Source organism: Felis catus, chromosome E3, assembly GCF_018350175.1.
Source record: "Felis catus isolate Fca126 chromosome E3, F.catus_Fca126_mat1.0, whole genome shotgun sequence".
Taxonomy (NCBI): Eukaryota; Metazoa; Chordata; class Mammalia; order Carnivora; family Felidae; genus Felis; species Felis catus.
The window spans coordinates 3649208-3668356 of record NC_058383.1 but is presented as its reverse complement, the minus strand read 5'-3'; the positions used below and the strand labels follow the sequence as shown (position 1 = coordinate 3668356).

General features: G+C 45.2%; 1 long non-coding RNA gene across 5 annotated transcripts in view; it reads right to left on the bottom strand.

The window, feature by feature from the left end:
* Nucleotides 1-918, bottom strand: part of LOC111558256 — a 111692-nt gene extending 110774 nt beyond the window's left edge. For 2 of the 5 annotated variants that reach the window (XR_006591019.1, XR_006591022.1), the window contains exons 1-2: nt 755-918; nt 78-226 (exon numbers count right to left, since the gene is read on the bottom strand). This is a non-coding gene — a long non-coding RNA (uncharacterized LOC111558256). The remainder of the gene's footprint in view (nt 1-77; nt 227-754) is intronic. The other 3 variants (XR_006591021.1, XR_006591020.1, XR_002738915.2) reach the window with 3 other exon arrangements.
* Nucleotides 919-19149: the final 18231 nt, after the last annotated feature.

The window sequence follows — 19149 nt, the reverse complement described above, 5'->3', positions numbered from 1 at the left end:
ACAGACATTTGGCTGCCCGGCGTGGGCAAAGCACGTGCACGACTCCGTGGAAGATTCCCGAAACCTCTAGACTGTACCTGCAGTGGTCCACAGCCTCACTGGCGAGAGGAGCCACAACACTTGTCAGGAGCCCTTGCTGCATTTCCATCGTGAGCTACACTCGGTCCCGTTCAGAGAGCGCAGGCCTCGCAGAAAGCCTAGGCCCCTGACAGGCCGTGGCTGAGCTCTGAAATAGAAGGAAAAGAGGAGAGGGGGTGACATGTGCCATATGCTCACCGTAGGGTTGTTGGTGACACATTTTTGTATTTCTGCACAGGTGCAGCTTTTTGGGCACATGCTCCTGAAACGGGATCCTGGATGAGGACCAACTTGGAGAGTTAACTGCAGGGGGTGAGAATTCCGGAGAGATTCGCCGAATGCTGCGGGAAGAGGCGGGGCGCAGTCCTGGGACGCCGGGCTTCCCTGGCCCCCAGAGAGGCTGATTTACACCCAGAGGGTTGGGGCGAAGATGCCCCCGGGGCCCCTCCCAGGCCACTAACTCACTACAGCTTTCTGTGTTGGCCACATCTCGCTTCTAGGTGCCAATTTACATAAGGGCACAAAACAGAGCCTATGGGTTAAGGACACAGAACAGAGGCCGACCTGTCCCACGCGACAGCCCTGCGGTCCTGCGTCCTGGCCGTGGGGTGGGTGGGGCGCCACACCACACGAAGTCACCCGAGACCCAGGTCCCTTCCCTCCTGCGCTCTCTCACCCCCTAGACTCCTGTCCACACGGAACACGGTGGAAGCGGCATTGCTCCCGCGTCTGCTTTCCAGCCTCCGAACAGAACGGAAAAGGGCAGACGTCTGAAACAAGCCGCTCGCGCTTACGCCTGACGCTGCTCACTTCTCTTCTCACACCTCATTGGCCCCTAATAGTCACATGACTACAAGGGGCTGAAAAGGAGGCTGGGAGAGTCCTTCTGCTTACCTCCCATTGGCCCCTAATAGTCACATGACCACGTGTGCTTGGGTGGGGGGAGGCTGGGAGCTACCCTTCTGCTCACAACCCTCTAATTGGCCTCTAGTAGTCACATGGCCACATGAAGCTGAAAGGGAGGCTGGGAGATGTAGTCTCCAGGTTGGTGGCCCTGTGCCTGGCTGAAAACTCCATTAACATGGAAAAGGAGAGGGAGAATTTGGGAACACGCTCAGGCCTAAGTCCTTGAGGGATGGCAGAATTAATTCATCAACCTGGGTGGGTTTTCCTTCTCCCCTGCCAGGGTTAGGCTATAAACACAGCTCCGTTTTTTACAGCCCGGCCTCCCCTGCATCTCTGGACCAGATGAGGAGCTGGCAGGTGCGGCCGCCGGGTTTCAGGGCGAACCCCTCATCCTGCAGGTTACCCGGTGTGCTCCTGGGCTGCCAGCGGCCTTCCCGCATTCCTCCACTCCCCATCCCGCACGGTTCTGCTCCCTCCTGCCCGGTTGTCAGTCCGTACACGTACTTTGAAGTCTGTGGGCTGTATCTATTTTCTGGTTTTCCCGAAAATGGAGTTTATGGGGTTTTTAAGTCCTCCTTGTTCTTTATGCATGATTTCCAGGAGGAGACGTAGAAAAATGGTCTTATGTGGCCACGTTCATTCCGAAAGGCAATGGACTAGTTTAACGAGTCACTTTATTCTGGTTAGGAGTCAAGGACTTAGCCTCTCTGGAGACGGTGTTAAAAGGGATTTCTCTGTGGGGCGAAGAGACTGCGGCAAGTAGCAATTTAGGCTGGCGACAGAAAATCGGCTTGATTAACGACGACAAGATCAGACAAGGAGGGGAGAATGCATCTGAGTTAGGGTGGAAAGCGGAACAACCTTGATAACATTGCTCTGGGCAAGATGTGAGGTGCTTTTCCAGCTCGGAAATTGGTCCAGATGTGCCTCGGGTAGGATCATAGGTAATGATCCCACAAAAAAAGTAAGAAACTACAGGAAGAGAATGTGTAAACGCCACTGAGTAAATGCAGAGAGATGTCCGTGGGCCCCGGCATCCTGCGTTGAGGGCAGGAACCAGCTTGTAGAGTTACCGAGAGCAGAGGTCAGGGAAATGTGCTGTGCGGGCCACACTGACTACGTCCTGTGTCCCCGACCCATTCCGGCGCCACGTGACTGTGCCTTGCAGCACATTTTCTCCACAGCATCCAGATTTTCCTTCTGAAGCAGAGTGCTGGTCTCAGAGCCAGAACCATGAACACTTCTGTTATCATAATGAAAACCACCACCAGGTTAACTCTAGACATTTTGCGATGGATTTGGACAGATAAAAGCAGCATGGCTTTCTTCCCGGAACGTCTCCGTTCAGGACATCCTCGGGAAGCCAGGTGCCCTGCGGGATGCTGGGGACGTGGTGTTCCACTTTACAGGTAAGTAACTGAAGCTCAGAGGCCTCGCGTGTCTTGCTCAAAGTCACTAGAATATGCAAGCGGTCAGGTGGCTTGGGTGGATACCACTAACTTGTCTGTAAAAATCCTCATGCCTTTCTTCCTTGCTAACAGGAACCCGAGTGTAAGGCTGCAATGCACCTAGCCCCAGATGATGACTTATGATGCAGACAATCATGACAAAGCTGTTTCCCAGTTCCTCAGTCCCTTCTGCAGCTAGGGGGAGCCATAGGAAAACACTGTTACCTGTGGCTCTGAAAAGCTTTTTGGTAAAAAAAAAAAAAAAAAAAAAAAAAAAAAAAAAAAGAAAAAAAAGATGTGGCTCACATGACTTTTTGCACTTCCTTCCTCTCACTGCCTTGTTAGCAGATGTGATATCTGGTGCTGCTGCAGCCATCTTGTGACCATGAGTGGGGGAAAAAAAGAAAGAAAGAGAAAGAAGGAAAATCCTGAGTCTCAGGCTTAACATGGCCTGGGTCCCTTATGGTATTATTAAAACAGGTAAAGCAATGCCAGCAGCTGCCTACCTCCAGATTTCTATGAGAAAAATAAGCCTCTCTTTTATTTATTTAAAGTGTCTTTATTTATTTATTTAGAGAGAGAAAGAGAGAGAGACAGAATGAGTGATAAGGGGAGGGGCAGAGAGAGAAGGAGAGAGAGAATCCCAAGGAGGCTCTGCACTGTTAGTGCAGAGCCTGACGTGGGGCTTGAACTCACCAACCACGAGATCATGACCTGAGCTGGAGCTGGATGCTCAACCCACTGAGCCACGCAGGTGTCTCAAGCCTCTTTTAAAAACCCACGTTGTTTGGGGTGCCTGGGTGGTGCAGTCGGTTAAGTGTCCGACTTCAGCCAGGTCACGATCTCGCGGTCTGTGAGTTCGAGCCCCGCGTCGGGCTCTGGGCTGATGGCTCGGAGCCTGGAGCCTGTTTCCGATTCTGTGTCTCCCTCTCTCTCTGCCCCTCCCCCGTTCATGCTCTGTCTCTCTCTGTCCCCAAAATAAATAAAAAACGTTGAAAAAAAAATTTAAAAACCCACGTTGTTCAAGTTGTCTCTTGATTGTAGCCAAATGCAAAATTAGAATGTCTTCAGAGCTGAGCCTAAAGTCCTGTGGTTTCCACTCTACCGTGGAGGCTGCTTGGCCAAAGACGCATAAGCAGGTTCTCAGACTCCCAGCGAGTCTGGCAAAAATGTCATGCAAGGTCAGGCTGAACGAGTCACGAGGCTGAGTCTCACCTTGCTGGATGACAGTCACCCCGGTCCTTTCTTCCTAAGGCCTCACTCAGCCCTTAGTGGAGCCTGCCCACATGCGAGGTCTGCAGCGTGTGCGAGGGCGGGGCAGGTAGCTTTGCCGGCTGAGGACCAGGGCACTGGGCAGGGAATCGGTGGCCGGTCTCGTCCTAGAGGAGCGTTTGGAGTCTCCACCCCAGGCAGCCCTGGGTAGGCCAGCCTGCTGTTAACGCAGCACCGGCCCTTCCCGGATCCTTTGAAGCGACTGGCAAATTGCTGTTTTTCTATGGAGAAATACAGTTTCCGTTTTTTGCAAAACAAATTACCCTAAAACTTAGGGGCGTGCAACGATACTTTTCATTTTTCTCATGATTTCGGGGACAAGAAGGTGAGGAGGGTTTCAGGCAGTTCTCAGTTGGGCCACTCATGCTGCGGCCGCCAGATGGTGGTTGACATTCAGCTGTATGAGGACCTGGCGGGACGGGCATCCGGGATGGCACGTCCGGTGGCCTCCCTCACTCAGGCTGGCGGTTAATGCGGCTGGTGGCAGAGCGTCTGTGGCGTGGCCTCTCCAACAAAGTAGTCTCAAAGCTGCTATATTTCTTTTATTTAAAAAATTTTTTAATGTTTATTTATTTTTGAGAGAGAGAGATGAAGCGCTAGCGGGGGAGGGCAGAGAGAGACAGAGACAAAGAATCCGAAACAGGCTGCAGGCTCCAGGCTCCGAGCTGTCAGCACACAGCCTGAAGCAGAGCTCGGACACATGAACCGTGAGATCATGACCTGAGCCAAAGTCGGATGCTTAACGGACTGAGCCACCCAGGCGCCCCTCAAAGCTGCTGTATTTCTAACATTGTGTCTGGTTTCCTCCAGATGCCTCCAGAGCAAGCATCCAAAGAGAGAGGGCTTTTTCTGACCTGACCTTGGAAGTCATACAGCATCACTTTTCAATTCACCCTGCTGGGTCACGAGCAACACACTGAGGTCAGCTTTGCTGTGGCAGGAGGGACATAGCAGCAAAGAATTCTGTGGATGAGTTTTTAAAACCAAACACAATCATCTGGAAGGAAATTCTTTCTGCTGGGGAACCATCTAGAAGGGAAATGCGCTGTTAGCCAAGAACACGGTACTGAAGGCAGAGATGTCCCTACACTGTAGGCCATTTTTATAATTGTTCTGTTATTTTTTTAATTTTTTCAACTTATTTATTTTTAACTTAAAAAATTTTTAATTTTTTATTGATGTGGACTTTTTTTTTTTTTTGAGCATCCATTGCCTCTTTCTGATAGAAAATCATATGTGTTAATTGTGGAAGCTCTGGAAAGCAGAAAGTTAAAATCATGCCGCATGTAATCTTATCAGAATTTGAACCACTGGTGACGTTCTGACAAGTTGCCTTTCAGCACTGTTGTCCCCAGGATGATCTCAGATCACATGTAGTTCTATGCAGGCAATGAAACGGGATGGTGACTGGAACAGGTCTGGGGACTGGGGAGTCACTGCCTTCGATGTTGTCAGGGAGGCCTCTCAAAGGGGGTTTCCACTGAGACCAAAATGAGGGGCGACTCGGTGGCTCAGTCACTTAAGCATCTGAGTCTTGATTTTGGCTCAGGTCACGATCTCACGGTTTGTGAGTTCGAGCCCCACTTCGGGCTCTGGGCTGACAGCTCGGAGCCTGGAGCCTGCTTCGGATTCTGTGTCTCCCTCTCTCTCTCTGCCCCTCCCCTGCCCAGGCTCTGTCTCTCTCTCTCTCTCTCTCAAAAATAAACATTAAAAAAAAATGATAAAAAGACTTGGGCAAAGAACAGCCAGTGTAAAGGCCCTGAGGTAGCAGACGATCTGGAAGGTCTGTGGATGAGAAGGGGGTCCGGTGAGCTTGGAGGGCGCTGCATTTCGGCAGGAGGCATAAAGCAGGGTAGGTGTCGTCAAAGACTGGGCTACGCAGGGCTTGTCTGCCTTGGTAAGGAGGGTGGATTTTATCCTAAGCGTGATGGAGAATTTTAAGCAAAGTGGAGAAAGCGTCCAATTTAAAAACAATCTCTCCGTGTCTGATAGTTTGCTGGGGCCACCATAACAGAACACCACAAATGATGTGGCCCGAATAACAGAAATGGGTTGTCTCACCATTCTGGAGGCCACACGTCTGAGGTCAAGGCGCCTGTGTGGTGGGTTCCTTCCGAGGCTCAGAGGGAGGGTCCGCTGCAGGCCTCTCCCGCTCTGCTTCTGACGGGGCTCCAGCAGCATGTGGCACTCCTTGGCTTGTAGGGGCATCGCCCCCATCTCTGCCTTCGTCTTGATGTGGCCTTTGGTCGTGTGATGTCTGGGTCCAAAGTTCTCTTTTTTACGAGGATGCCTGTTGTATTGGATTCGATCCCGTCCTGATGACCTCATCTTTAGCTGATCGCCTGCAAAGACCCTATTTCCGAATCAGGTCACATCACAAGTACCGGGGGTCAGGGCTTCAGCATCTTTTGGGGGCTAGGCGGCACAATTCAACCCACAAAATCGGTGTTGTGTGGGTAGATGAGTTTGGGAGCGAGGGTGCAGGGCAGAAGTCTGACCTCATTTCCTGAGCTTTGTTCTCTATTCTCCAGTGGTCAGAGGCCAGAGGCAGGCAGAGTCCCTGTGCTGGGCTGACCGTGTCCCCACCGGCGGCCTACCCCTGGCCCGCGGCTGTGAGGCTCCTGTGAAGAAATCAGGCTCGTGAAGGTCACCAGGGCCAGGCCGAGCAGGCCCCCCAGGACTCAGGGTCCAGGCTTCTTACCAGCGTGAGCCTCGTTTTGGCCCCGCTGTGGCGAGGCCGCTCCGTTCTCTCCCGTCCCATGACTTTCGTGGGACAGGGTGACAGACACCTTGCTGGCAGGTCTGCTTTGTCTGATATGCTCTGTATCTTTGTCATTATCATGGGCCCAGACCTGGTAGCCTGATCCCAGGTCTGATTAGAAGAAAGCTCTTTCTGCTTACACTTAAAATTCAACACAGTAACTCTGAGAAAGGAAATATTTAAGATCCCGACGTCTTGAGTTGAGATAGTAAATCCATGGGGCCTAGCAGGCGCTTGAGGGATGGGACTCATATGGGCTGAACTGCACATTAAGCCACATTTTACAGCCCTGACGGCCGGTATCTAAGAAGGGCTTGCGTCTGTAAGTGGTACCTTGGAAAAGGAAGGGGTAATTAAGGCCAAATGAGGTCCTGAGGGCGGGCCCTAATCCAGTCTGACTGGGGTCCTTCTAAGAAGAGGAGATCAGGACACAGACGCGCACAGAGGGACAACCACGTGAAGCCACGGGGAGAAGATGGTCATCTACACGCCAAGGAGATTGGCCTCAGAAGGAACCAGCCCTTTGGAGCCTTGATCTTGGACCTCCGGCCTCTGGAAGTGTAAGAACATAAATTTGTGTTGTTCAAGCCCCCCAGTGTACGTGCTTTTTTTTGTGTGGGGACCCCAGCACACCGATACGGGGACACAGGATGGAGATGTGTTGATAGGGAAGGTGAACAGAGGTTTAGAGTATGGGGACCGTCCCTTCATCCAGGGATTCCACATTTACAAGTTTGCCAGCTCCTTTAAATTTATTTGTGACCCTGAGATGAACACCCATGGCGCTTTCGTGGTCATTCACAGACCTGTGCACGGTGGTGACAGATCTGAGTCACCCAGTGGGCATGTTCCCAGCTACGATGGAGACAGGCCACCCTCTGCCTTCTTGTTTCAGCTCATACCTTTGACTTTCGTGCTTTTGGCTGGTGACTCCACTGTTTAAAACGTCCCCAAGCTGAAGCCAGGAGTCCACGAGTCCAGCGGTGATGATTCCACGATATATACAGGTGAGGTAGGCTGACCTTAAGCAGAAACGCACGTACGCAAGGTTATGTATTGACCTGTTCACGAAAACCTTGTGACCAGAGGCTCCCTCGGGAAGAGTGTATTTCCCCCGGGAGCGATGATTCTGAACTGGAGATTCAGCTTTAGCAGCGGCTTCATAGAACACTTTACGGAAGGGACGTATCTTGGCTGCTCGTGCGTGAGCGAGGCGCTTTGTGTTCACGTGCGGACGTCATCCACCCATCCGTTTCCATTGTTTCCGTCAGCAGAGATGATAACTGAGTGTTCTTTCCACATGGGTCGGTCCCGATATCAGCATTTTTGAGTCACCTACCGGCCTTCATATTTAAAAAAGTTTTTTTTTAACGTTTATTCAAATTTTTTTGGGGGGGGGAACAAGTGAGGGAGGGGGAGAGAGAGGGAGACACAGAATCCGAAGTGGGCTCCAGGCCCCGAGCTGTCAGCACAGAGCCCGACATGGGGCTCGAACCCACAAACTGTGAGATCATGACCTGGGCCAAAGTCAGGCGCTCAACCGACTGAGCCACCCAGGTGCCCGTTGGCCTTCATTTTATATCAATGAGCGTTAGGAGAGAATACGGTTTGTGCCAGGCTAGAGGCTAGAATGTCTTCATGTGCACATGGCCACGAGCCCAAGTGCCACATGGTGGGTTTGTGGAATTAACACCTTCAGTTCTAGTAAGGTGGGGGCGCTGGCATCTATTCACATTCTAAATTGGACAACAGGGGTACCTGGGAGGCTTAGTTGGTTAAGCATCTGACTTCAGGTCAGGTCACGATCTAGCAGTTTGTGGGTTTTGAGCCCCGCGTCGGGCTCTGTGCTGACAGCTCGGAGCCTGGAACCTGCTGCAGATTCCGTGTCTCCCTCTCTCTCTGCCCCTCCCCTGCTCGTGCTCTGTCTCTCGCTCTCTCTCGAAAACAAACATTAAAAAAAAAAAAAAAGTAAATTGGAGAACAAATTCGTTTCTCTTTGAGAAAAGGTTTTCTTGGTTTTATTTTATTTTTTTTAGTTCTTAGCTTGAACTTTGGTTTTACTTTTGATCACCTGGGGGCAGAGCTCTCTTTCCATCAGATGAACCATAGAAATTTCCCAGAAGGTAGACGAGAGAAATTTAGCAGATTTCTAGAAGGGAGGACTATTTTAAAATAAGGGGTTGAGACTGCATTTCACTGGAAAGGGAAGGAGAATAAAGTCCTTTTATCCCTACATTAACTCTGGATTCTGAAGTCTGAAAAGAAAGTACCGCCAGGGTCTCCCCATTTCTCCCGGATAAAGGACCCAGAGCCACGTGACTATTGATTACAGACCTTGGAAAGGCGGAGAGGGAGCTGAAAGTCAAAATGAAGGGCCATCAAATAAGGAGAAATACTTTTTTCCTCTATTGAGATATGCTCTATATTTTAGCCCAGCGCCCATCGGGAGATATAATTAACGTTGGGCAGGCGGACAAGACAAATCACAGCAAACTGATTCAGCAGAAATCATATCGGAGCTGGTTACTGACCTCAGCAGGGAGAGAAAAAGCAATCAAGGAGGCTCCTAGCTGCCAGTAAATGAAATGCACGCTGCCCCTCCCCCCCGGCAACGCAGCCCTCTACTCGGGATGAACGATTGGTGATCTGCACGCAATAAAATAAGAACGGCGCATAAACAATACTCAGTGTCTTAAAAAATGGAACCATTAGTGTTACTGCATATGCGGCCCATCCTTTCCCTCCTGAAACGTATGAAAGATTCCTTCACCAGGGCCAATTAGGATCTTCCACCCCGTGTGCGAGAAGGCCACTTATTATGGGTGACAACATAATGCTCAGAAGATGCTTAGAAATAAAATCCAAGCCGTAATCATTTGCCTGAGTAAGAGTCCCTGGCTTTGGCAGCCTCCTGTATTTGCTAAAAATTCTCCTTTCCACAAAGGTTAGGTCTCTGTTTACTATTTATTACTGTGCGTGTGTGGCTGGTGGGGGGTGGGGTGGGGGGACGGACGGGAAACTTGGTCCACAACTTGGGTGTGCCAGCAATGGTTTTACGTCTTCCGTGTCTTTAAATCTGCGTAATTTTATCTCTGCTTGGCCGGTGGGAATACAAGAGGCATTTTTACGACACTCTCCCTCTGAAGCTTCTAGACTGAGCCTCGCCTTTGGAGTTCCAGGCAGGGCAGAGGCGGCTGAGAGGGTGCTTGGGGTCATAGATGGGTGAACGCAGGGACCCCATCGCCAGCTCCCACGGACCCTGCGAATCTGAAGCTTTACTGCTGCCTCGGAGCTAGGTCTGGGGTCCTGGAATCTCTGGTAAAGCCGGGAGTTCAGACTGAATCCACATCCCTGGGGACAGCTGTCTCTGAGGTCTGGGCACAGTTTGGCAGAGGTCCCTGTCTGTCCTGTGGCCTGTGCTCCACACACCCAGGAGATACTCCTTTTTTATCTAAGAGAAACTCTCTGCCTCCACATTTCCCTCAGGAGCTCACTTCTCTCTTCAAACTTGTCTTTCCTGCAAAAAGAGTGGATTCATATTAATCCGCGTTTCTCTTCTCCTTTTGGTTTCTAAGATCCCATTCAGGTCCCGGTTCTGGGTAAGAACCTGTGTTTTCCCCTGTATCCAATGACCCTGATTTAAAGCATTACCAGTGGCGATGCCAGCGGCTGCCATGTTTTCCCTCCAGCCTGGGTTTAATGCAGCTGGAAACCCAGACGTGAGCTGTGGGGCACAGGCAGGGAGTGAGTGCTCAGGGGAAGCTTCTAGCCCTGGCTTAAAGTTGGAAAAAGGGAACCCTAGTACCCAGAAAGCACAGCAGTGCCCTGGGCTTCCTTTTCTTCCTTCCCTCTCAATTCCCCCATTGTCTCATCTCCCAGCCCCCGGACAGTCCCAGGGACAGTGGCTGGCGAAGGGGCCAGTGGGAGCCCAAACTCAGAGAGGGGCGCTTCCTTCTATGTTCAGTGGAGCTGGGACCCTCAAAAGGGCACCAACCCTGGGGACTTTTCTCTCCCTGTCCTCCCTCCACGTGGGCCCAGGTGCAGTCCTGATCGCACAGGTGGCCAGCAGACCGCAGTGACCGGGGCCGTGAGCCTTGGCCGGAGGACCATGAAGGGGAGCCTCAGAGATGTGGAGAAGTTGTACGCTTAAGGTTGAAATGATCCTAAATACACTTCCCAACGACAGTTGAATTACATGAGGGATTAATGGCGGGAGACAATTTGGGAACCTCAGAGAGACACAGAACCAAAAAAACACACTCCTAAGTAACCCATGGGTGAAAGAAGAAATCACACAATTAAAAAGTATTTTAGCATGAACGAAAAAAAATGCAACATACCAAGATTTACAGAATGCAGGCAAAGATGGCTTAAGGGACATTTATAGAAATTAAACAAAACAAAACACAAAGAGGGAGGGATGGTTCAAACCAATCACCAGCCTTTCCACCTTAAGCAACAAGAAAAAGAAAAGCAAGCAAAACCCAAAGCAAGTAGAAAGAAGGAAGTCTTAAAGATGACAGCAGGAATATGATGAAATAGAGACTAGAAAATCAGTGTAGAATAATATCAACGGAACAAAAATGGGTTCTTGAAAAGACCAACAGAATTGACAAACTGACCAAGAGAAAAAACCAGAAGAGTCAAAATACTAAAATCAAGACGGAAAGAGATGGCGTGCTTAGTGACTTGACAAAAATAAAAGAGATTATAAGAGAATTCTATGATCAATTACAGAGATAACTGTGGTAACAGAGGAGAGAGACAAATACCTAGAAATTTGCAAACCACCAAGAGTGTCTCAGGAAAAAGTAGAAAGTCTGAATGGATCTACAACAAATAAAGAGATTGAATTAGCAATAATAATAATAATAATAACAACAACAATAATAATATAATATATTATATATTATAATATATAATATATAATATTATATATATAAAATATAATATATTATATTAATATATTAAATTATAGAATATATTATATATATTATATAATATATAATATATATATTAAGTTATATATAAAATATAAAAATATAATATAATATATATAATATAATATATATATAATATATAATTATATAATATATATATTATATTATTATGTATTATATAATATAATATATATTATATAATATAAATAATATAATATATATAATATATAATTATATAATATATATTATTATATTATATATATTATATAATTATATATTATATAATATATATTATATATTATAATATATAATATATAATCTAATATATATAGATTATTATATATAATTATATATATATAATTATATTATATATATTATTATTATATTATATATATATTATATATATATATAATTTATATATTTATATATATAATATATAAATATATATTTATAAATTTATATTTATATATATAAAATATATAATTTATATATATAATATATAAAATATATAAAAATATATATAAATATATATTTATAAATTTATAAAAATATATTTATATATATATAAAATATATATATAATATATATATTATAGATATATAATTATATTATATATATTATATAATTATATATTATATAATATATATTATCTAATATATATTATATAATTATATATTATATATTATAATATATATTATATATATATTATAATATATAATATATAATCTATAATATATATTATAATATATAATATATATATATAATATAATATATATAATATATATAATATATATTATAATATATTAATATATTAATATAATAATATATAATATTATATATAATAATATAATATAATATAATATAATATAATATAATATAATATAATATATATTATATATAATATAATATAATATATATAATATAATATAATAATATAATAATAATAATAATCCCATGAAGAAAAGCCCATAACCAAATGGCTTCATGGGTCAGTTCTGTCAAACATTTAAAGAAGAATTAACATTAGTGCCTAATGAACTCTTCCAAAAAAGAAGAGGAACAACATTTATGAACTAATTCTGAGGCCAGAATTACCCTGATACCAAAACCAGACAAAGATATCACAAAAACAAAAACACCCCAACACTACCCATCAATATCCCTTATGGACAGTGATAAAAAGGATCCTTAACAAAATACTAGTAGATGAAGTCGAGCAATATATGAAAAATATATATACTATGACCAACCGGATTGTACCCCGGAAAGGGAGGCTGGTTTAAGACATGAAAATAAATCAATATAGTAAAAATATCGATAGAATAAAGGACACAAACCATCTGATTGTCTCAATGGACACAGAAAAAAGCATTTGACAAAATCCAATACTCTTTTGTAATACATTCAACAAACGAGGAATAGAAGGGAACTTCCTCCACCTGACACATAGCATCTATGAAAAACCTGTACTTATCACAGTTAATGGTGAAAAACTGAAAGATTTCCCACCAGGATCAGTAACAAGACCATTATGCCTGCTTTTACCACTTTTGTTCCACGTTGCACTGGAAGTTTCAGTCAGTGTAGTTAAGGAACAAAAAGATATAAAAGCATCCAGGTTTGAAAGGAAGGAGTAAAGCTCTCTCTATTTGCAGAGATGTGATCTTATATTTAGAAAATTTCAGAATATACACTAAAAAAACCCTATTAGGACAAAGGCTGAGGTTAGCAAGGTTTTCAGGATGAAAGACTGACACACAGAAATCACTTGTATTTCTCTACACTAGCAACGAACAATTCTAAAATAAAACGAAGAAAACAATTCCTTTTATAATAGCATCAGAAGAATAAAATAATTAGGAAGAAATTTAAAAAAGGAAGTTCAAAACTTGTACACGTTAAACTAGGAAGCACTGTTGAAAAAAAGTTCAAAAGATCTAAAGAAATGGAAAGACATCCCATATTCATGGATTAGAAGACTCATTTCTATGATGGCGATGCTCCCCACATTGGTCTACATATTCAATGCAATCCCTATCAAAATCCCAGCTACCATTTTTGTTGTTGTTGTTGAAATTCACACACTAATCCTAAAATCCATATGGAAATGTGAAGGACCCAGAATAGCCAAAAAAAGTCTTGAAAAAGAAGAATAAAAATGAGTACTAACATTTCCTCATTTGAAAGCTTGCTACAAAGCTACAGTAATCAAGATAATATTGCACTGGCATAAGGATTGACATTTGGATCAAGGGAATGGAATTGAGAGTCCAGAAATAAATGCTTATATTTATGGTCGATTGATTTAGAAAAGGCTGCCAAGACAATTCAGCAGGAAACAACAGTCTTTTCAGGATATGGTGCTGGAATAAGTAAATAGCCACACGCAGGGGAACAAAGTGGGCCCCTTCCTCGCATGATACACAGGTATTAATTCAAATGGACTGTAAACCTAAGGGCTAAGCTAACACTACAAAATTAGAAGAAAACACAGGAGCAAATCTTCATGGCCTTGGGTTAGCCAAGGGCTCCTTGGATATGACATCAAAAGCACAAATAATAAAAGAAAAAAAGAGAGAAATCTGACTTTATCAAAATTACAAACTTTTGTGTTTTCAATTAAAAAAATTTTTTTTTCATGTTTATTTTTGAGAGAGACAGAGCTCAAGCAGGGGAGGGGCAGAGAGAGAGGGAGACACAGAATCCAAAGCAGGCTCCAGGCTCTGAGCTGTCAGCACAGAGCCCGACATGGGGCTCAAACTCACGAACTGTGAGATCATGACCTGAGTTGAAGTCTGATGCTTCACCAACTGAGCCAGCCACCCAGGCACCCCTTTTGTGCTTTAAAGGAAAACATCACGAAAGGGAGAAGACAACCCACGGACTGGGACGAAACATTTGCAGACTCGTATCTGATAAGGAACGTAAAACCTCTTAACAGCTCAGTGATAACTGATTTTTAAAAAATAACCCAACTTGGAAAAATGCGGGCAAAGGATCTGAACAGATATTTCTCTGGAGAACACATGCAAAGAGCCAAAAAGCACAGGAAACGATGCCTCACATCCTTACCATTAGGGGAATGTGATCAAAACCATGAGAAGCAACCACTCCCTCCCCCGCCCTCCCACCCACAATGGCTGCCGTCACTAAGACAGAAAGACGCAAAGCGTGGGCGAGGACGTGAAGCAAACGGGACCCTCCCGCGGTGATGGCAGACACACGGAATGGACTGACCACGTTGGAAAGCACTTTGGCAGTTACTCGAGACGCTAAACACAGAGTGATCATCTAGCCCGGAAATTCTGCTCCTAGGTACACACCCAACAGAAACGAAGACACACAACCTTGTACGTCAGTGCGCAGGCAGCATTGGGATAAAAGCTCAAAAGTGGGACGCAACCCAAGTGTCCATCTTCCCTGATGAAATTATGTGCTATATCCACGCAGTGGGATCTTTTTCAGCGGTAACAGAGAACGAATTACTGACACATGCTGCCATATGGAGGGGCCTCGAAAACGTGTTAGATGAAAGAAACAGTGACCAAACAGCACATACTGTATGATGCCCTTTATCTCAAATGCCCAGAAGGCAGGTCTTTGGAGAGAACGTAAATTAGTGTTTGCGTGGGGCTGGGGATGGAGGTGACGTGGGGGGTGAATCCTAAGGTACAGGGTTTTCCGCTGGGGTGATGATGAAACTCTTCTAAAATTAGATCCAGGTTGGTTGGTGTGAATATACTAAAATCCACTGAATTGTGCCCTTTAAATGGTGAATTGTAATGGCACCTGAATTCTCTCTCTCCATCTCTCTCTGTCTCTTTCTATACATATATATATTTAAAGAACCAGCACAGAATTCTGGCTGATTCTTATGACCTCTACCGCTGACATCAGAGTTTTTAAGTGTTAAAATATCGCAGTATTCTGGGCTGAGGTCTCACTGGTCAGCCTCTGTTTTGGCATGTGAAATGGCACTGGGCTTTGGCCCGGTGTACTCATCAGGACGGAAGCCTCTGTCAATCTGGGCGAGAGCTAGCAGGTCTGTGACGCATACGTTCAGGTCCTGAGCAACCCCAAGCCCTGTCCTGGTTAGAACCTCCACCTCTAGAGACGGCCATGGGCACAGAAGGGCCGCTGAAAAGGTAGAAGTCCTACCTTAAGGCGGCCCTGGTGCACAACTCCAGGGGGCACTGTTGACTTTGCGATCTACGTAGGGGGCGACCTCTCGTGTGAATGACTGCACCTGCCGGCTCACAAGCTGTGTCCTGACACACTCTCCGTGAGTTCTCAAAGCCAACGATTGCAACCGGGGGATGTTTCTTTCTTTCTCCATGTTCCTGTGGTCCATTTGAACCTGCAGAAAGGAAGACAGGACACTATACAGAAGCTCATGAAACCACCCCAGATTTATGACTCTTGCAGCCTCAGGTGGCTGCCTGAGGAAATGACACAATGTGAACGGGTCGCCCCCGACAGCAAGCCACACGGGGAGTCACTAAGGGAGCCCTGAGGAAGGGGAAAGTCTGGTAGTAGTTGTGTTTTCAACAACCTCTTCCTAGTTTAACTTTTATCCGCCACCCCCCCCCCCCTTATAGGATGGGCGTAGCGAATGACCTTCAGGCGAATGCTACAGGTGCCACACGGTTTTACCTTTCCCCAAATATCTAGACTCTGAAACCATAGTTTTAGGACCATGAGTATAAATGTGAATGAACAACAACAAAATCTACTGGAGTAGGTGGTGGGATAAACCAGACAGGATGACTGGGTTCATAACGCAGCTGGTTAATCCGAATCACATTATTTTGTTTGGCTCCAAAAATGACACTCAATCTTCTTTATTATCTGTGCCTCAGCTGCTCTCCAGGAACGTTTCAGTAACTGTTGTTGACAGATTATGAGACGGCCTGGCTCTCCAAGCTAAGAGGGTTTTTGGATTTCAGGGTTACACTTTATTTTTTCAACTCTCTAGAAATTTGGGTCACCTTGTGCATTATTAAGGACGTTTCACCATCCGTGTTCATTTGCGGTGGCCAAGGATGGAAGGTAAGCCAGGATTCTGCACAGCCAAATTCAAAATGTGGAGGAAGAGTGTTTTCCATGGGAGGCAAGTGGCCTTGAAGGACCAGCACCTGGTCCTGGTGTCCACAGGGACGTGCGCGCCTCTGAAGCGTTCTCCTGGTTTCTGACAAAACACCTGCCGTGAGCCAGGAGTGACAACCTCTTCCGATGAAAGAGATAGTAGATTATCGACTGGGAATCAAAAAAGGAGAAAGCAAACCCAATGACATGTTTTTGTTGTTGGTAACAGTTCAGTTTTTTGTTGAACGCAGGGGTCCGGAACGGAAAATTAAACCCTGATCTCCTTCGTTAGAAACAAAGAGCCGTTTCCTTATCCAGGTCCGACATCTGTCTGTTCTGCTTTTGCTCCGTCAGGATTTGTATTTGATTGTTTTCGCCTACTTGTGACTCATGGACAACTTTCAGTCTTTTTTTTTTTTTAATTTTTAGTGTTTATTTATTTATTTAAAAAAAATTTTTTTAACGTTTATTTATTTTTGAGACAGAGAGAGACAGAGCATGAACGGGGGAGGGTCAGAGAGAGAGGAAGACACAGAATCCGAAGCAGGCTCCATCAGCACAGAGCCCGACGCGGGGCTCAAACCCACAAATTGCGAGATCGTGACCTGAGCCGAAGTCGGACGCTCAAACCGACTGAGCCACCCAGGCGCCCCTAGTGTTTATTTATTTTTGAGAGACAGAGAGACAGAGCACAAGCAGGGGAGGAGCAGAGAGAAAGGGGAGACACAGAATCCCAAGCAGGCTCTAGGCTCTGAGCTGTCAGCATGGAGCCCAACGAAGGGCTCGAACTCACACACCACGAGATTATGACCTGAGCTGAAGTCGGATGCTCAACCAACTGAGCCACCCAGGTGCCCCAACATGGAGGCTTTATCTGAGTTGACATCACTACAGACTTTTATTTAAAAAAAAAGGTTTTTTTTCTTAACGTTTATTTATTTTTGAGACAGAGAGAGACAGAACATGAACTGGGGAGGGTCAGAGAGAGAGAGGGAGACGCAGAATCTGAAACAGGCTCCAGCTCTGAGCTGCCAGCACAGAGCCCCACGCGGGGCTCAAACTCACGGACCATGAGATCATGACCCGAGCCAAAGTCGGATGCTCAACCAACTGAGCCACCCAGGCGCCCCAACATCCCTACAGGCTTTGAAAACTGAATCACGTGATTTTCTGATTATAAGGTCAATTCACGTTAATGGTAGAAAATTGGGGAAATGCACAAAGTCAGGGATGCGACAACAATCACACCTCCCAAAAGCGAGCGTTCCAATCTTTCTGTCCTCCTATTTCCAAGCAATCCTTGCACGCTATTACCCAGCGCTTGCCATACGTCAGGCACTGCTCCGTTCAGTATTTTTTTCTGTGCACATTTCTCTCTGTATTTACTTACTTTAGATTCGGATCTTGCTCTCTCCCCCCTAACGTTTTATCGGTTGCATTTCCCCAGGCCATTTGGTAGCGTTCTCACTGGTACGGAGAACTGCTTATGGTTTATTTAACCGTTTACTTATTTTTACTTATTTAGGAGATTTCTCATTTCTGGGTGTTAGTAACTCATATCTTCACCTAAGCTTTTGTGTGTTTATTTAACCGCTACTTAAGCATAAGTTGCTAAGTGAGACTCGTAGTCAAAGGTATAAACATTGTACACGTTGTGAATGCTTATGCCCCAATGGTGCTCCAGAAACATTGTGGGACTTTTCTCTTCTGTGAGCAGTTGAATGAAAACATCCATTTCATTGCACTTATACTAACGCTGTATGCTTTTTTTTTTTTTAAATCTTGAGGCTTCAATTTTTAAAACTTTATTTTTGCATTGTTTTATATTTTTGATAAATATATCAAATATCGTACATGTCTGGTAGCTATTTATTTTTTCTAGTTTCAGAACTTGCTTTAAAAGTCAATTTTTTTGAGGGGGAGCCTGGGTGGTTCAGTCGGTTGAGCGTCCGACTCTTGACTTCGGCTCGGGTCATGATCCCAGGGTCGTGTGTGGGATTGAGTCCTGCATCGGGCTCTGTGCTGGGTGTGGGGCCCGCCTCAGATTCTCTCCCTTTCCCTCTCCCTGATTTCCTGTGCTCTCTTTCTCTCTCTCTCTCTCTCTCAAGAAAAAAAAACAAAGCCATCATTTTTCATACACACTGCAAATGTTTCTTCCCACTTTGACTTTCCTCTTTTAATTTTGTTCGTGGTTTTTTTTTTTCTCCCTGATATCAGCATGTTAGTATAATTTCATTCATCTCTGTTGCCATTTCGTTCACGTTTTTATGCCTGGAAAATCCTTTCTACCTTCCTTTATACTCCCTATATTTCTTGTTACATGTTGGCTTGGTTTTTTATATTTAACTCTTTAGACCATCCATCATTTATTCTGGCACGTGATCCAAGGAGGGAAACCAACAATTTTTGTCCGTTAGTCACCCATCTAGCTGCACGTTGCCAGCGAGTCGTGGGTGGTGTGAAACGCCCTGGCAGATACGGACGTAACGAGGCAGGATCTGGGGCCCCACTGCTGGCCTTCATGTCCCCCAAACCTCTCTGTGCAATCCCTAAAATGCAGAGAATAGCAGACTTGTTTTAAACATCAAATTACTATTTTTAAATAATTCTCCTTTGAGATGTAATTCACATACCTACGCATTCACTGATTCAAAGTGTA